The 18,160-nt window shown below is 40.2% G+C and overlaps 1 long non-coding RNA gene across 1 annotated transcript; it reads right to left on the bottom strand.

The window, feature by feature from the left end:
• Positions 1-10,753: 10,753 nt before the first annotated feature.
• Positions 10,754-17,603, bottom strand: LOC144576667 (uncharacterized). Its single transcript, XR_013518961.1, has 3 exons — positions 16,564-17,603; positions 12,956-13,047; positions 10,754-11,469 (listed from the first exon to the last, which is right to left on the bottom strand). It is a non-coding gene; the product is annotated as an uncharacterized LOC144576667 (long non-coding RNA).
• Between the last annotated feature and the right edge of the window lie 557 nt (positions 17,604-18,160).

Genomic DNA, 18,160 nt, shown 5'->3' with positions numbered 1-18,160 from the left:
CATGGGAAAACAAACCCATGACTCAATAAAATTTGACAATGTGAATCACCTTAAATGTCACAACAAACCTCCCCTCAAATGGTGGTGGGAAGCCACGGTCAGAAATAAATTTGGCTTACTATTTTTCAACTAATTTTTAAAACTGGTAAAATACACATAACTTAAAATTTACCATCTTAGCCATTTTTAAGTGTGCAGTTCAATAGTGTTGAATGTATTTACATTATTGTGTAATCAATGTCCAGAACTTTTCCATCTATCACAACAGAAACTCAATCTCCATAAAACGACTCCTCATTTTCCCCTCTCTTCAGTTCCTGACAACCATAATTCTACTTTCCATTTCAATAAATTTTATTACTTTAGGCACTTTATATAAGTGGACTCATAGTATTTGTCTATTTGTGATTTGTTTATTTCACTTAGCGTGTCTGCAAGATATATCCATGTTGTAGTCTTGTGTCAGAGTTTCATTCCCATTTAAGGCTGAATAATATTCCATTTATATATATACAAATTTTCTTTTTTCATTCATCCATAGATGAACACTTGGGTAGTTTCTGATCTTGACTATTGTAAGTAATGCTGCCGCAAACATAGGTGTACACTCTGCCTACTACTTTAATCACAATTTAAGCCCTTCCATTCTGAGAAAAGTTCAGATTAACAGAATATGTTTTATTTAGAAATTTAATCATCTTTTTTTTTCTCGGATATAATGAGAACAACGCAAAGAAATCATTTTTTCTTTGAAGTACACAAAGTGCCATTGCATCATTTATTTTGACATAAAAATACTTTCTGGCTTGAGCAAGGTGGCTCATACTTATAGTCTCAACACTTGGGGAGGCTGAGGTGGGAAGATCACTTGAGGCCAAGAATCCAAAACTAACCCCAGAAAGATAGTGAGACCCTGTCTCTGCAAAAGCTTTAAAAAATTAACTAGGCATGGTGGTGCATGTCTGTAGACCCAGCTATTCAGGAGATAGAGGCGCAAGCATAGTTTGAAACCAGGAGTTCAAGGATGCAGTGAGTTATAATCATGCCACTGCACTCCACAGCCTGGGCAACAGAATAAGACCCTGTCTCAAGAAGAAGAAAAAAAGAAGGAAGGAAGGAAAGAAGGAAGGAAGGAAGGAAGGAAGGAAGGAAGGAAGGAAGGAAGGAAGGAAGGAAGGAAGGAGGGAAGGAGGGAGGGAGGGAGGGAGGGAGGGAGGGAGGGAGGGGGGGAAGGAGGGAGGGAGGAGAGGAGCGGGAGCGAGGAGAGAAGGAGGAGAAAGGGAGGGGAAAGGAGGGAGGGTGGGGGAGGGGGAAGAGGGAGGGAGGGAAGGAAGAGAGAGAAAGAAAAAGAGAAGAAAGAAGTGAAAGAGAAAGAAAGAAAGAAAAGGAGAGTGTTCGATGAAATTACAGAGTACATTGCTGCTTTGAATTGAGTTGTGCATTGGAAGCATCAGTCTCCCAGGGAGGGGCAGACAGCTAATAAGGTAGCATGCATTCTCCCAAATCTGTCCTACCCAGAGAATAACGTTCTGGATTTTTCTGACATGCTTCTGGAGAGTGATAATGCTAAAAGTCCCCCAGGGAATCATTTCCCATTACTAAATTTACCTACTTTATTACATCTTAGGAATGAAATTTTTCAATTAAGTCTTCTCCTTATTTTTGTTGGGTTGTAACTACTTTAGGATGACTGCCCTACTTAGGGATGGTCTCTTAGTCCATTTGGGCTGTTACAAAAATGCTATAAACTGGGTAGCTTATAAATAACAGGTATTTATTTATCACAGTACTAGAGGCTTGGAAAGCTGGACTTAAGTCACTAACAGCATTGGGATCTGGTGAAGATCAGTTTCCTGGTTCACAAACAACAGCTGTCTTCTCGCTGTGTCCTCTCTTGCAATGGATTTCTCTTGCAATGGATCTCTCTTGCATCTCTTCAATAAGAGCACTAATCTCATTCACTGATTCACAAATCACTGATCACTTGAAAGGTCACATCTCCTAATACCATCATATTGGGAATTAAAATTTCAACATGGTAATTTTGGGGGAATATTAGTCTATCATTTGATAGTTTGACAATCTAATTCTCATGGTGGTTTTAACCCATGCTCCTTTGTTTGTTTGTTTTCTGAGATGAAGTTTTGCTCTTCTTGCCCAGGCTGGAGTGGAGTGGTACAATCTTGGCTCACTGCAACCTCCGCCTCCAGGTTCAAATGATTCTCCTGCCTCAGCCTCTGAATAGGTGGGATTACAGGAGCTTGCCACCACACCCAGCTAATTTTTGTATTTTTAGTAGAGATGGGGTTTCACCATTTTGGCCAGGTTGGTCTCAAACTCCTGACCTTGTGATTCACCTGCCTTGGCCTCCCAAAGTGCTAGGATTACAGGTGTGAGCCACTGTGCTTGGCCTCATGCTCCCTTTTAATAAACATAAAATTTTGCAAAATTATGTATTTTTTCTGATAGAGAGCTTCCTCCCCCATACTTTAACCTCTTTAAAATCACTGATATACTTAGAAGGTAGTTTATTTTCCAAACATTTCTGCAAACTGGTTGAGCTTTTATTTTTCTTTGGCCAAATATATTTATTTTGAAATATATGCATTCCACTTTAATTCTCCTAATTCTGATCCTCCCTCCACTATCCCTCAAAAACCTTTTAAGGATCATGTCATTTTAATTAGGAAGTTCTTTGGCCACATTCAAAATATGATTTTTCCTTATAAATATTGGACTAATAACTTCAATTTTTGCAGACCACATCTGAAAAATGTTACAAACATGTGTGAACTCTGCAAGCCTTCCAGCCCAGCTTTTATTTCTTCATTTTCATCTCTCCCAATTCAGTCTTGTGTTGGAAGCTTCTTGTGTTGATCTTCATGTTCATATGGGGACCTAAATATTGATATGGTGTTTATGTACTTTTTTTTCTTTGAGACGGAGTTTCGCTCGTTACCCAGGCTGGAGTGCAATGGCAGGATTTCGGCTCCACAACCTCCGCCTCCTGGGTTCAAGCAATTCTCCTGCTTCAGCCTCCCGTGTAGCTGGGACTACAGGCACGCGCCACCATGCCCAGCTAATTTTTTGTATTTTTAGTAGAGATGGGGTTTCATCTCGTTGACCAGGATGGTCTCGATCTCTTGACCTCGTGATCCACCCTCCTCAGCCTCCCAAAGTGCTGGGATTATAGGCGTGAGCCACCATGCCCAGCCATTTGTGTACTTTAAAATATTCACACATATGTTAACCTTGTGGTGATTCTCTGAGGTTTGACAGATACTGTTTTCCTTGTTTCATAGAAGAGGAAACTTGAATTATGGAGCGGTAAAGTGATGGCCCTGAAGGCTTCCTCAGCCAGCAAGTTCAGGATAGGCTGAACTGACGCCGGTTACCTGGCTTCCAGTCTGGTATTCTCCCTGCTATTCCATGTTGTGTTCTCTTATTGAAAAATAATAAGTCTTTGATATTTCTCAGCTTGGTCAACTTTGTTTAAAGATCACTTTTGTCTGAGTCCATATGAACCAAGTGATCCTTTAATCTGGCTTACTGAGTAAATGCACCCTTCCTGAAATAAGCGAGTGCCCTAGGGAGTTAGGTGCCAAGCTGAGCTGCAGTCCTGGGTTATTTATGGACAATGTGACATCACCAACACTCCCTTCTAAGGGTTTCCCTGTCTTTCAGAGAAGTTGGGAGCTATATTTACAGAATGCCCTTCCCCATATGCTTACAGGTTGGTTTACCCAGAAGTCCCTCGCTGAAGATTTAGAAGGCTGAAAGGAATGGCAGGCTATCGTTTGCCTAGAGGTGATTATAGGCAAAAGTCTGGACATCCATGAGATTCTAAGAGGCTCTACTGGAGAGCCACTCTCTTCATCAGTGCAGACTGCGATAGATGAAGAGAAAGTCTAGAAGTTCAAGGATAATGGACAATGAACAGGGAACTGTTCTGTTGGGAGCTGAGGCTGAGGTTGTCCACTGTGACTTCATTGGCCTCAGCTTCTTCCAGTCTTCCAATGGTTGTGTAGGCTTCTTGACATCTGCATTAAACCTTTTTAATTTGGATTATCTATAGCAAAAAATTTTTCTTGACCAAACCCTGGCTGATATAATCATTCCTATGTGAAGTGTTAACATTTTTATTATAACTTTTATTCCTATTGCTAAAGTATAATTTCAAAGTATATAATTAGGATACTGATGCAAATATAATATGAATCCATGTCAAAGATTTTGTTCAACTCATTAATTAGGTAGGGAAACAATTAGATATTTAGACCAGTTCAAAGAATATTTGAGGAGCTAGGTATTTATAGACCATTTAATTTTTAAATGTTAGGATAAGATATTTGGGTTATATATAAAACTTGTTAATATCTTATAGAGTGATACATAATAACTTTTGGGGTTATATTTTCCACCAAATTATATGCCTTTCCATGGGACAAAAATCAACATGTTAAAATAAGATTTCTGGGACCTTTATTTAATAGATATTTTTTAAGTTAGCATCGCCATCATATCAACATGCTATACACTTGATAGGTTATAGACACTACAGTAATCTGTTCTCAAACATGTAACTGTCCTTTCAACAATTCTGTGAGTTAGATTTTGTCACCTTCATTTTAGAGATTTGGAAACTGAGCCCAGTGAACCTACCTGACCTCCTCAAGGTCATGGGCTGAGTTAGAGCTAGGATTTAAATCCAGATTTGTCTCACCCTGAGACCTGTGATTTTTCCTAGTTCAGTATCACTCATTTAATTCAAACACTCCTGACCCTCTCTGCATTAATTAATAAAAACAGCTTGGAGTAAAACAAAGTTGAAAACTAAGCAAAAGAACATAACTGAATACAAAATGTCATTTTAAAAGATTAGCTGTATTGAAAAGTAAAAGCGGTATAAACTAAGCCATGTAAACCTTAGGGGGATAAGAGTTTTAGATTATTCAAAAGATAAATATATTTGGAAAAATTTTATCAACTGGGATTAACAATTCAAAATTGCCAATAACTTCACCAGATTATTTTTTCATGGTCTGTGATGTGCCAAGTATAAAGCTTAGGAGTAGCATAAATGCAGGCTCATGCCTGTGAGCAGGCCCCAACCAAGCAGAGTCTCTCAAACTTGAATAGAGCATGGAACTTACTTAACAGAGAGAGTGAGGGAGAGAGATGTCTTAGACTCTGAGTCCATGCCCTCTCAGCTCAAGGTCTAAAGAGCACAGTTTGAGAGATTCGTGGTCAAAATAGGCCTGATCATTTCTGGTGCTAGAATAAGATAAATTGTGTCTTTCAATTAACATTTTTCTATTTGCAAAATTCTTACCTCATCCTCAGCCAGTGTAAAATCAAAGTCGTATTGTAGGTGAAAGAAAATAAATGAAAACATGGACAAAAAAGATAAATGAATTAATATAGGTAGTGGTTAAGAGCAAAGACTCTGCAGTCAGAATGTCTGTGTTCAAATCTTGACTCTACCATGTCCTGTGAAACTTTGGGTTGCTGACTCAGCCCCTCTGTGCCTCTGTTGTAAACACCCAAAAGGTTTACCTTGCCCACTGCTTAGACAGAGCCAATTAATCAAGACAGGGGAATTGCAATAGAGAAAGAGTAAATTCACACAGAGCCAGCTGTGCAGGAGACTGGAGTCTTATTATGACTCAAATCCATCTCCCAGAGCATTTAGAGTTTTCAAGGATAGTTTGGTGGGTTGAGGAAGGCCAGGGAGTCTGGAGTGCTGAATTTTAGGTCAGGGAATCATAGGGAATTGAAGCTGTCCTCTTTCACTGAGTCAGTTCCTGGGTGGGGGCCACAAGATCAGATGAGCCAGTTGATCGATCTGACTGTTCCGATAAACTGGGTGCCAGCTGATCCATCAAGTGCAGAGTCTGCAAAATATCTCAAGCACTGATCCTAGGAGCAGTTTAGGGAGGGTCAGGATCTTGTAGTCTCCAGCCTCATGACTCCTAAACTCTAATTTCTAGTCTTGTGACTAATCTGTTAGTCTTAAAAAGGCAGTCTAGTCCCCAGGCAAGAAGGAGGTTTGTTTTGGGAAAGGGGTGTTAACATCTTCATTTTACACTATAAAGTAAGTTCCTCCCAAAGTTAGTTCACCCTACACCCAGGAATGAACAAGGACAGCTTGGAGGTTAGAAGCAAGATGAAGTTGGTTAGGTCAGATCTCTTTCTCAGTTATAATCTTGCAATAGCTGTTTCAGTGTCTTCATCTATAAAACAGGTATAACAAGATGGATGAAGCTGGAAACCATCATTCTCAGCAAACTGACACAAGAACAGAAAGCCAAACACTGCATGTTCTCACTTACAAGTGGGTGTTGAACAATGAGAACACATGGACACAGGGAGGGGAACATCACACTTTGGGGCCTGCCAAGGAGTGGGGGTGGGGCTAAGGGAGGGATAGCAGCGGGTAGGGGCTAAGGAAGGGATAGCATTAGGAGAAATACCTAATGTAGATGATGGGTTGATGGGTGCAGCAAACCACCATGGCAAGTGCATACCTGTGTAACAACCTGAACATTCTGCACATGTACCCCAGAACTTAAAGTATAGTAATAATAATGATAACGAAGAATTCTACCTCATAGATTTCTATGAGAATGAAATGAGCTAAGAGTCATAAAATGTTTGAAAAATTAGCTGGCTTAAATAAATACTCATTTTTAAAGTATCGGTTAATGAAGTGTTAGTTAGCTTTTTTCTTTCTTTCTTTTTGTTTTTGGTAGTAATCTTGGATGTTGACCCTAAGGAATCTTTTGCACTAAGGTGAAGTTTGCATAAAAAATCAAGCCTGTACATTTTGAGAAAAGGGATATCACACTCTTGATTAGCTCTGTGCGGTCTTTGTATTAGAAATGTAAACACAAGCTGTTGTAAGTGATAAAGCCTGACATCTCAGTGGCTTAACAAAAAAGACGTTTATTTTACATCATGTAAAATTCAATCTGCCGCAAGGGTTGGGGCAAGAGTGGGATCTATGATTGTATTAGTCTGCTCAGGCTGCCATAACAAAATACCACAGACTGTTTGGCTTAAATAACAAAACATTTTAAAATCACAGTCCTGGAGGCTAGAAATCCAAGATTGAGATGCTGTCAGGGTAGGTGTCTAGTGAGGGCTCCTTTCTTCACTCAAAGATGGCCTCCTTCTCATTATGTTCTCACATCTTCTTTCCTCTGTGTTCTCAATGATGAGCAGCGGGAGAGAGAGCATGCTCTGGTCTCTCTTCTACTTATAAGAAGAAGAGGAGGGAAGGGTCTACACAGTCTTTCAGAGATCCAGGCTGAAAGAGGATCTACCATCTTCAGCATGGAGCTTCTGGGATCTCCCTAAGTGTCAATATGCAGCAGCAAGTGAAGAGAAAGAATTATACACAGGAGGGTAAATGGCCAAGGTCAGTAATCACATCTTCCAAAGTCCCACTGGCTGAATGCAGTTGCATGCCACCTACCTGCAAGGGAGATTGGGAAACACTGTCTCTAGTATGGAAGGAAATAAGTTTCGTGAATAACTAGCTATTGAATAGTCCTACTGAATCGTTCTCACAGTCCTTGGACCGCCTAGACATAAGGGGAAAAGAAGTGTACCTTTTCTTGGCTCTTCCAGAGTGTTCTCTAGTTCATGCTACTTTCATATTTGCCTGTGGGGTTATGTGACTAGGGAAGTTCATAAGCAATGTGTTCCTGTAAAGAAGGAGTGTAGGGCCACCTACAGCTTATGTTTAGCTCAAGAGGATGAGGGAAGAGCCAATGTGTATCAGTTTGAGGATGGATGTACAGTGAGTAGTGAAGGGACTTTTCCACCTTGAATGCAGGAGAGCTCTTGAGGCTTTCCCACTGCATATTCAGAGTCACCAGATTTGTGCATGATATCTCTGCATATACAAGGAAAGGGTTCCTGTGATTGCTTCCTATTTCTGTCATGGTAAGAATGAAGAGCAAGAGAGCTAGGATAAGGCCCTAGAAAAAGGCAATGACAAAGCAGATATGTGCCTTTCATCCCTGCCACTATCTTTCCAGAAAACCCCACGTAAACCTTGAGCACACTGAAAAGTAGCGGGTTGGACAGGTTTCTCTCTCCAGCAAGAAAGCCCCATGCCACTCTGCCAGTTCACTGGGGCCCTCGCAGGCACCATTCTCAGTATGAGCTATTGGTTGGGTCAGTATGTAGGAGACCTGCCAGTGCCACTGAAGTCATGTGACAATTATGGGCTTCTGGCCAGGAAGCAGCCCATCTAGCTTGGGGACAGGGCAGGCAGGATGTGCCATTGATTCCTTTGTGAGAAATTCCTAAGAACCTAATCTTCATCTGTAGTTCATTCTCCCAGGAGAATTAAGGAATTTTTTTTTTTTTTGCTCTTTCCACTAAAGGGAATAAACGAAAGCCCAATTATTTTTCCAGCAATCTGAGTTTAAGAGTCTACAAATTATAATTTTTTGTTTGCTGGAAACAGTACAATTCCACTGCCATTTGTTTTCTTCGATTACAGTCCCCTTACTGCACTTTCAAAGTAGGCTTTTCTCATAGCCCTGAAAAGCCTTCTTCTTTAGGTTGTCAGTAAAAACAAGTTGGCCTTTTTGACTCAGCTTGTTGAGATATGAGTGCACTGAAATGTGTCCAACAGGTCATTGCCAAAGTTGTGGTTTCAATTTATGTTGAGATGAAAGAGTCCAAGGAGAATTCCACTTGTGTAGGCTGGTTAAGAGCTGACAAACAAAGCTGAACTGGATAAGAGTATAAAGAAAATAAGAGAAGCAAATGTGTGATGGAGGCCACAGATACTGCCGTCGAGAGCGAGATGGTGACAAGGTGAAAAGGGGCTGCAAATTTATTAACTGGCTCAGTCCTCACCGAGAGCTCTGCACCATATCTCCTCTACACAGGTGCAGATTTTGCTTTTAGTTTTACAAAGATTACAGCAAGAAAGAAGCTGCTTTTGAAACAAGAAAAAAAATCAGTTTCACTGCACCGTCTTGTATAATATTATACCCTATTGTACTGTGTCGTGGTTTAGGTATCACCATATTTTCTCATCGTGTCATGTATATATTAAGAGCTAAATAAATTTCTGTTTCATTGAATAGTTCAGCTCTGCTCTCACCTCTCCTAATTAAACCAACACCACATGCCACTTGCCAACTCCTGAACAATTATTATTTTTGTGTTTCTTCATTTCTCCAACAAACAGCTCCAAAGGTGTAACATTCAGCTCTAACATTAACCCTGTTGCTTCTAGAGGCTCTGCACCCATCCCCCTGTTATGCCACACTGACATTTAGACCTACAAGAAGACAACTCTTTTTCCTTTATGTCTCCTTACAGATCCTAATAAGAGTCCCTAAAGACAAAAGGCACATTGCATACCCAACATAAATTACATTTATCTTCCTTCATACACAAAGCATCATATGTTTCCACATTCAAGAAACAAAGAAACTCATGAGTCATCATGGGAAGACCATGACTTTTGCATTCAGACTGATCTATATTCAAATGTGGAACTGATTCCACATTACATGTCTAGCTGTAAAATTGGGAGTAAAATATATGACCTTTATGGATCAGGGTTTTTTTCATAGATATAACAGCAATACTTACCTTGCAGGTTTGTTCTAGGAATTCAGTGAGATGACACACGTGCAGTGTGGTTGCATATGAACTCATGTTAGAGTCAAATGTAGGAAAAACAGGGCCTTTTACTGTTCTCTATGTAGACTAGTCTTTGTAAACTTGCACCCCCATTAATAGTGGAGGCAACTGTGTGATGTTGGTCTGATCTAGTAATTGACATGTCATTCAGTTAACACAATCTGCTTTAGATGCTTTTCAGACTTTCACATTCTCTCTCCTACCCCTGAACTTCCCTGGAATGACACCAAGGTGTATGAGGGGTTTTCTCTGTCCTTGTGATAATGGGGAGAAAAACCTTCAGATGATGCGGAGTCCTCAGATGCCCTCTATGCCCAGCTGTGGACAGGCTGGTCCACCTCTTCTTGTCTGAGGATTGCTGGGCTATGGCTAGCTCTGCCTATCCTTTTGGAAAGAAGCTTTGGCTTCCTGGAGTCCGAGGTTTCAGGCATTTGTGTGTATTTAAGTCCACCATCACTTTATCCTATCCACTCTGACCCCAAGCCTCTGACAGGCTGCTCACTCCTTTCTATACACTTCCACATCCCTTCTGGAGCATTTCATATCCCTTCTGGAGCATTTGGGAAATCTTAGATCTCTGTCATAACAAGTGCAGACAATGGAGAGCCAGAGCTTCATTGTGGACTCATCACCTGAACCCATTCTGCATCTTCCCTCAGAATTGCTGTGGAGCCACAGCGGATCTGACTTCCAGCTGAAGGCATGAGTTGTTCTAGGGGCCTGCAGCCTCTGCCTTGGAAAATAATCTACTCCTTTTATATTTGTGTACTGCCCCATACTTAACTTCCATGTTCCTGAAAGACTTTTGCATTTGATGCTTGATTCTTAGGTGGGACACTGGAAATAAGAACCTTTTCACTCTGCTTTCTTTTCTTTTTTCTGCCTCCATTATCTGTCAGGATGGGAAAGGGTAAGCTTTTCTTTTACTTTTCCTTCCTGCCTGAATGCAACTGTCCTATAACATTTGCTCCTCATTCCTTTAATATTTTAGTCTCAAAATTCAGCCCAAATGATGAAATTGGCTCTATCTTAGTTTATCCAGGCTACTACAACAAAATAGCATAGACTGGGTAGCTTATACAAAAACAGAAATTTATTTCTCACAGTTCTCACATCTGAGAATTCCAAGATCAAGGCACCAGCAAATTCCATGTCTGCTGAGGGACTGTTTCCTGGTTCACAGATGATGCCTTCTTACTGTGCTCTCATGCGGCAGAAGAGGCGAGGGCTTTCTCCTGAGTGTCTTATAAGGGCCCTAATCCCATTCATGCAGATCTGCCGCCATGACCTAGTCACCTCCCTAAGTCTTCACCTTCTGATACCATCACCTTAGGATTTAAAATTTCAACATACAAATTCTGAGGAGGAAGAAACATTCAGACCCTAGCAGGATGCAAGGAACAAAATCAGTCCAACCATAAGAAAACTTAGTGAGAAAATACCTCTAAAACTTTATCCCTGTTGAAGATGGAAAACACTTAGTGCAGAGCCTGGAATCTCCTATGAACTTGGATAGGTGAATAACACTGTACTACACAGTGATTTCTGTGAAAGATCCACGTGTTACACTTAGAACTGACATATTCAAAACATTTTACAAGACAAGCATCGGGCTCATTCTGTCTATTCCACAGTCTATAGGCTGAACCCTGCTAAACCCGTCTGATTGAATAAAGACACCTGTAAAAGTCTCTATGATGGTCACACAACAAAGCTCTTTAAGTAACCAACCCCAGTGTTGGCCAGCAATGAGTCTTGAAGGAAGTTCTTCACATTGACCTGGATTCCAAATACCTAATGAAAAATAGCAAGTGTCGAACTCAGAGTGTGTGCATCTCTCTTCCTGTTTATTTGTGAGTGGCTTTTAGTGATTAGGAAAAGAATCAAAACCATAAATGCAGCTTGTCAACCACAACAATGTGCCTTTTCAACTTTTGGCTGATCAAGGCATGAAAAGGTTATAATTTCACTACTCTTTATATAAACATAACTGCATATTTTCACAGCTTTGCTATAAGACTTAAGCTCCTCCAGCTGATAGTAAATTGCCAGGAAATGTCTGCCCAGTCTATCACAGTGTCTTAATTAAGCAAAGGCATAGAAATTATATGGGGGCCTCGGCCCATGGGGCTCACCAGGTGTAATGAATTCCGAAGAAGCGGTAGTCTGTAGATTTCCGACGGTGTGCTAACAATAAATACTAGTTGAAGGAAAATAGAAATAAAAAAGTTTTTTTCTCCTTTCTACCAACTTTTTCCTTTTAAGAAAGATAGCAACTATGAGATCTTTAAGCCTCAATTTTGATGTCATTTCTTTCCAGAGAATGTCTTGGTTTCTCCTTGCCACACTCCATTATACGCTGTGCTAAGGGACCCTCCTCTGCACTCCTATTGGTAAACAACATTAGTATTGCACTATTTAAACCTGCTATAACTGTTTTGTTATATGTTTGTCTCCCCCAATAAGTCTGTGGCCTTGTTTGCAGATGTTTTATTCATCAAAATATCACTGGAATTATAGAAACCGTGTGATCCTTGGTTATTTCTCAAAAAAAAAAAAAAACTGGTCAAATAAAACATACAAAAATTACCTTTTTATGCTCCCAGAGCACTTTAGTAACCATAGAAGCAGAGAAGTTCCTTATTTTTTATTTTCACTTTTGGCTATGAAGGAGTCTTCAGTGAGTAAACCTTCAGTTAGTTCACTATCTGTTTGCACCAAACTGGGAACTAAAACATTTACATTGTATTCTCTGTGGATGCTTGTGTTTCCAGTAATTCACTCCTCAGAGGGCTTTCCCAGGGGGTTGGGGGTGGAGAGGGGCCCACTGATAAACAGCAGATGCCCAGCAGGCCTGAGGCATGTCTGACACATGGTTGACGAAGGAGATGGGAAAAAAGGAGCAGCAGCTCCTGGGATGACATATTTAAGAGCCTGAGGAGGTGCATTGCTTTAAAATTACTGATCATAAGAAATAGTTCCTGCAAATGGTGTGGGGGTGTGGGGTCTGCACCCTTCTGTCCATGCCAATTCAGTTGGTAAACACACAGAAACAGAATTCTCCTTGGATACTTGAAGCTCATAGAAATGTCAAAAGTAAAAGGAATGGTGCAGTTGGAATTCCTGTGCAATCTGAAGCTCTCACTTGAAAATGAGAGAGGAGCAAGGAGCCAGGAGTGAACAGACCAGGGCATCAAGCAGAAATAATATATGGTTCAATACTTGTCTAAAGTTAAGAGAGATGAAATATTCACTGCCTTAGAAAAAGTAAAGTGCTCACCTTTCTAAGGTCATGGCCTTCCAAGAAGAGATATTTTAGTTGCAATAAATGAGTTCTTTCTACACAAGGCTGAGGGTTCAGCTTCCTTAATCCTGAAAAAAAAAAAAAAAAAAAAAAAAAAAAAAAGAAAAGAAAAAGAGAGAGAGAGAGAAATAAAATGCACCCACTAATGTTCAAAGAGAAAAGTGCAAAAGGCTGAACTTGCCATATCAATGACTAACTACAGAGTTATTCATTGGAATAAGATACATGGGATTTGCATCCCAAGAGAGGGCACTCACCCTGTTTGAAAAAGATCATTTGGTTAAGAATTAATTTCCTTCCTTTTAAAATCTGTAACAACAAAACCTATTAAGCAAAAAGTGATAAGGGAGCACAAGATGCAAAAGACTTTCTCTGTCCCAAAGGACCTTATAGACCTTTTGAGAAGATTGTGTGAATAGGTAAAAGTCACCAAATAATGGCATATGTGCTTGGCATAGAGTGGGCAATTGGTTAATATCTGTATAGATTGCTGCTTAGCTAGTGAAGTCTGTGGTGTATTTACTAGCCTTTAGTACATAATGTTGACTAAACTATGCTTGGCCAGACAGACAATGAGGGCTGCTCTTGGCCTATACAATGAGTCCCTGAGCTTGCTGTCCTCAGGAGCCACTGCCCTTTGGTCTCATGAGGCCTTTCAGACCACAATGCTTCTGCCCTAACCTTCTCACTTAATTGTTGCAATTTTAGTTTATTTGCCAAAGGAAACTAACCTGTGTGATTGTGAAAGTAAGAAATAATATGAAGTAATACAAACAAATGGGATAAAGTATGATGATTTTGTATTTAGATGAGAAGTTGATCAGCTCAAACACAGAGGGAAGGAGTCAGAAGTATAAATTGGTGATCCAGGTCTGCCTCTTCTAAGTGTGCACCCTCGGGCAACTCACCAATGCACAAAACCCACATTTCCTCATGTTTGCCGAGAGGGGATCTCAACAGTAGCACAGGTTCTGTTGGGTCAGTTGGGGGATCCCAGCTGGAGTGGACAGCCTTGAGTCCATTTTGCATGAACAATGGCTTGTTTGAATAGAAATGCCTGTAGATTCTTCACTGGTGGTGGGAGAGGGCAATAACAAGTAGAATGTAGGTTATAGTCAATCGATTATTTCAACTCATTGGTGACAGTCATTTGAAAATGCTGGTTACGTACAACAGGGAGGTATTGCAATTTTCCTTGTAAGGTTATTATGAGGATTAACCACCAACCACAGTATCCAACAGGGGCTAATGATTTTGCCTGTACATTATTTGAATCTTCTATTTTGCAAATAAAATTAAGGAAAACTTTTGTTTTTTGTTCTACTTCTTTTTTCTTTCTGCCTCCATTATCTGTCAGGATGGGAAGAAGTGAGCTTTTCTTTTACTTTCCCATCCTGTCCGAATGCAACTGTTGTATATCATTTGCTCCTCATTTCTTTAAGATTTCAGTCTCAAAGTTCAGTTAAAATGATGAAATTGGTTGTATCTTATTAAGAAACATATGTATATTATTAAAGAAAAACTTTTGTTTTTCCTTAATAATTTTAGTTGCAAAATAGTAAAAATACAAGGCTTAGAGGGAAGCAAAATACAAGACTTAGAGGGAAGTAAAAATACAAGTAAAAGTAGTAAAATATAAGGGTTAGAGGGAAGAGAAGTAATTTGGAGTTTGTATTCTTAATTCCATAACGGTGGCTGGACATGCTACATTCCTCTAGAGGTCACCCTAGCTGCTAGCTTCCAGCACCTTGAGGCATAGACTCCATCCTATTTATCTATATGTACTCCACAGAATCTAATAATGTGGCTTATTGCAGTAGAAACTCAATATGGATATGCCAAATGAAAAATGAACGAAATTATAATTGGAAGTACGTACCAGAAAGGAGCAGCAGTACTGTGTTCACTGAGGTCTTATTTAGTAGCTCACAGTTTGGAAATGCTATGCTCATGGGGTGCAACATTAATTAATGAGCAGCCATGTGCTGAGTTCAGGAACAGCAGAAGACAATTATACCTCTGATGCTGGTGCAGCACCTCTTTCATTGATGTGTGAGCCCAGCATAAAGCCTTGGAAATTTCCATTCTAATAAAAACAAACTGGAGGATCATAGGAGGCAGGAGACTCTGCTCTTTATCCTTGACAGAGTGGTTGTCTCCTAAAATTAGGTTTTGCTAGCCTGATGCAAAATCCTTGTTGCAAGTTTTGTCTGCATTTACGGGCTACTTCCTAGTGCTCAGTAAACGAGATCAGACAAGAGGTTGGGATATTAAACTCCCACCAAGCCTCCTTTCATGCTGATCTGAGTATAATTTGATTTTAGTCTTAGGTCAGAGGAAAATGGGTAATTGGGGCAAATTGGTATTGATCTAGGCACTTTGTTATATGACTTAGATTCTGAAAGCCGATGAACTTGACCTTGCCCGAAGATTCCCTGCCTCTTCCAGATGTCTCATATCCCTCCTGTTGTCTCCCCCATTACTAACAGCTCTGAGCACTCAGAAGACCAGTCTGGGATCCCTTAGTCATTACTTACTTCTTGATAAATCCACTTAGCCTTTTCCCTTTAAACAACTCGCTGAAGATCCCAATTTTCAGCAGTTTTTGCATCCCTTTGCAAATCTCAAAGAAAGGATCCTTACTTAATAATTATTTGTGGATTGGCAGGAACTGAACTCCAGTACTATAGTCTTTGTGACTGACATCAAGGATTTAGCCAGAGATGAGCTGGCTAATTGATAACATTTTTTGTTGTTATTATTTAAAATCTGCACAAAAAGTTGAATCAAGATAATTAAGATTCATGTGTTAAAAAGTCACAGATGTGCATTGAGGCCCAAGGGGGGCAGGGTGGGAGGAAGACATAGTACAGACCCTCTTTGCCCATATAATAATGTCAAAGAAGCTCCTGGGGGTTGGGGAGTGTAAATGTTCTTGTCAATGCTGTTTTTATTAGAGGCTAACGGTGGGGCAACTCCCACCCTACGGATAACCAGAGTCTGAGATAACTCAATGACACTCTGGCATCCAGAGAATCAGGAGCCAGCAAGGAGTTATGACTGGTTTAACTACAGTGAGCAGAGGTGACTGGGTGCAGAACAGAGACTATGGGAAGGACAGACTCCTGGGAATCAGGGATTAAGGAAGAAGGATGCAGGACTAGAGTAAATGTCCTGAAACCACCACTGAAGGTGATAAGTGACAAATGCAATATAGTCCTTTTTAGTTTTCTGTGGCTGCTCTAATAAATTACTAGAAACTTAGGAATGTAAAACAACCTAACTTTATAATCTCACAGTTCTAGGATCAGAAGTCTAAAACGCACCTCATTAGGCTAACATCAAGGTGTTGGCAGGGCTACGTTTCTTTCTGGAAGCTCTAGAAGAGAATCTATTTTCTGATTCTAAATCCATCTTCTGCTTTTTTTTTTTTTTTTAATTTTGGCTTTTGTTGGGGGGCTGTATTTTTAAGAGATATCTTTAATTTTTTCTCCTAACCCTTTTACTGAATCTATTTTGGCTATTGTGTTTTATATTTGCTTTTTCATAGCACTCTTGTCCTCCAGATATCAACCTTTTCTTACCAATTTGAGGTTGCTCTCGGTAGTGTTATTTTGCTTTTCAGTCTTTACTTCTTGGACTGCCTCTGTTTCCTCCATGTTCTGAATACTTAACCTCAGGCTTCTTGGACATCCTCTTTTAGCTTGTGTCTAGAACATGCACAGGTGGTCGGGAGCCAAATCCCTGGTAAAGATGGAGGCGTTCTCTGTAGAGAAAAGGAAGAGCCCCAGAAACTATGCCTACATGCTGTCAGTGAATGGATTTTCAACAGAAGAGCCAAGCCCTTTGTTATCCTTCATGATGAAACTGAGTTGTTAGGTTTCTGAGCTTTACCACCACCTATGTTTTCTGAGCCCTAAGAAACTGATTAAAAGTTCAGGGTTCATGAATGTTACAAGTATGCAAACTCTTACAGAAACTCTGCATTCACCTCCCACCCCTCATAAGATCATATGTTTTCAAGGCCTGTCACATGCTTATTCAATTTCTCCCTAGAACGGTCATCCTGGAGGGTGGAAGAGAGGGATTGTCTGTTCTAGTAACCATCAACAAAAAGAGTATCTGGAATACAGATTTGAAAGACACAGTGTTTGATCCTATGAAGGCTAAAGTGCAGTTATACTGTTACACATTTAAGCAGATGTTGTACATGCTGTGATTTGAATGTTTGTAATAGGAGGTCTATGATTAGACCTAGACCTCCTAATATTATCACCACCCTAGCCCCAAGGTGTTAATATTAGGAGGTCATGGCCTTTAAGAGATGATTAGATCACATGGGAGGAACCTCATGAATGAGATTAGTGTTCTTATAAAAGCAACCTTCCTTGCCCCTTCCACCATGTGAAGACGTATATAAACGGCTCCATCTATGAAGTAGCAAATCCTCACCAGACACTGAACCTGCCAATATCCTGATCTTGGACTCCCCACCTTTAGAATTATAAGAAAACTGACACAAGAACAGAAAATGAAACACCGCATATTCTTACTCATAGGCGGGTGATGAAAAATGAGAACACATGGACACAGGGAGGGGAGTACTAAACACTGGGGTCTATTGGGGGGAAAAGGGGAGGGCCAGTGGGAGGGGGAGGTGGGGAGGGATAACCTGGGGAGAAATGCCAAATGTGGGTGAAGGGGAGAAAGGAAGCAAAACACACTGCCATGTGTGTACCTACGCAACTGTCTTGCATGCTCTGCTCATGTACCCCCAAACCTAAAATGCAATAAAAAATTAAAAGACAAAAAAAAAAAAGGAATAAATTTCTGTTGTTTATAAGATACCTAGTTTATAGTATTTTATTACAGGGGCCCAGATAGACTAAGGCAATACATATTGTTTAGGCAGGAGTATAATGAGGATTTAGTAAGATTACAGTGAGGTAAAAACCAAATGCAATCAATTGTGGAACAGGGGAGAAATGTTGCCTGTGCTTGGAGAGACTGTTCGAGGGCTTTACAGCAGGGGTAACCTTTGAACTAGGAGTTGCTGAAAGAAATGAGTACAGGGTAGAATTTCCAAGCAACAGGACGCATTAAGAAAAGCATCAAGAAGTCTTAAAATAGGTTGTTCTTGGCAAATGATATAAAGTTATAGGTGAGGGAACGTGGGTCGTG

Source organism: Callithrix jacchus, chromosome 6 (genome assembly GCF_049354715.1).
Source record: "Callithrix jacchus isolate 240 chromosome 6, calJac240_pri, whole genome shotgun sequence".
In the NCBI taxonomy this organism is placed as follows: domain Eukaryota; kingdom Metazoa; phylum Chordata; class Mammalia; order Primates; family Cebidae; genus Callithrix; species Callithrix jacchus.
The sequence above is the reverse complement of the archived record's forward strand: the minus strand, read 5'-3'. Positions and strand labels throughout refer to the sequence as shown.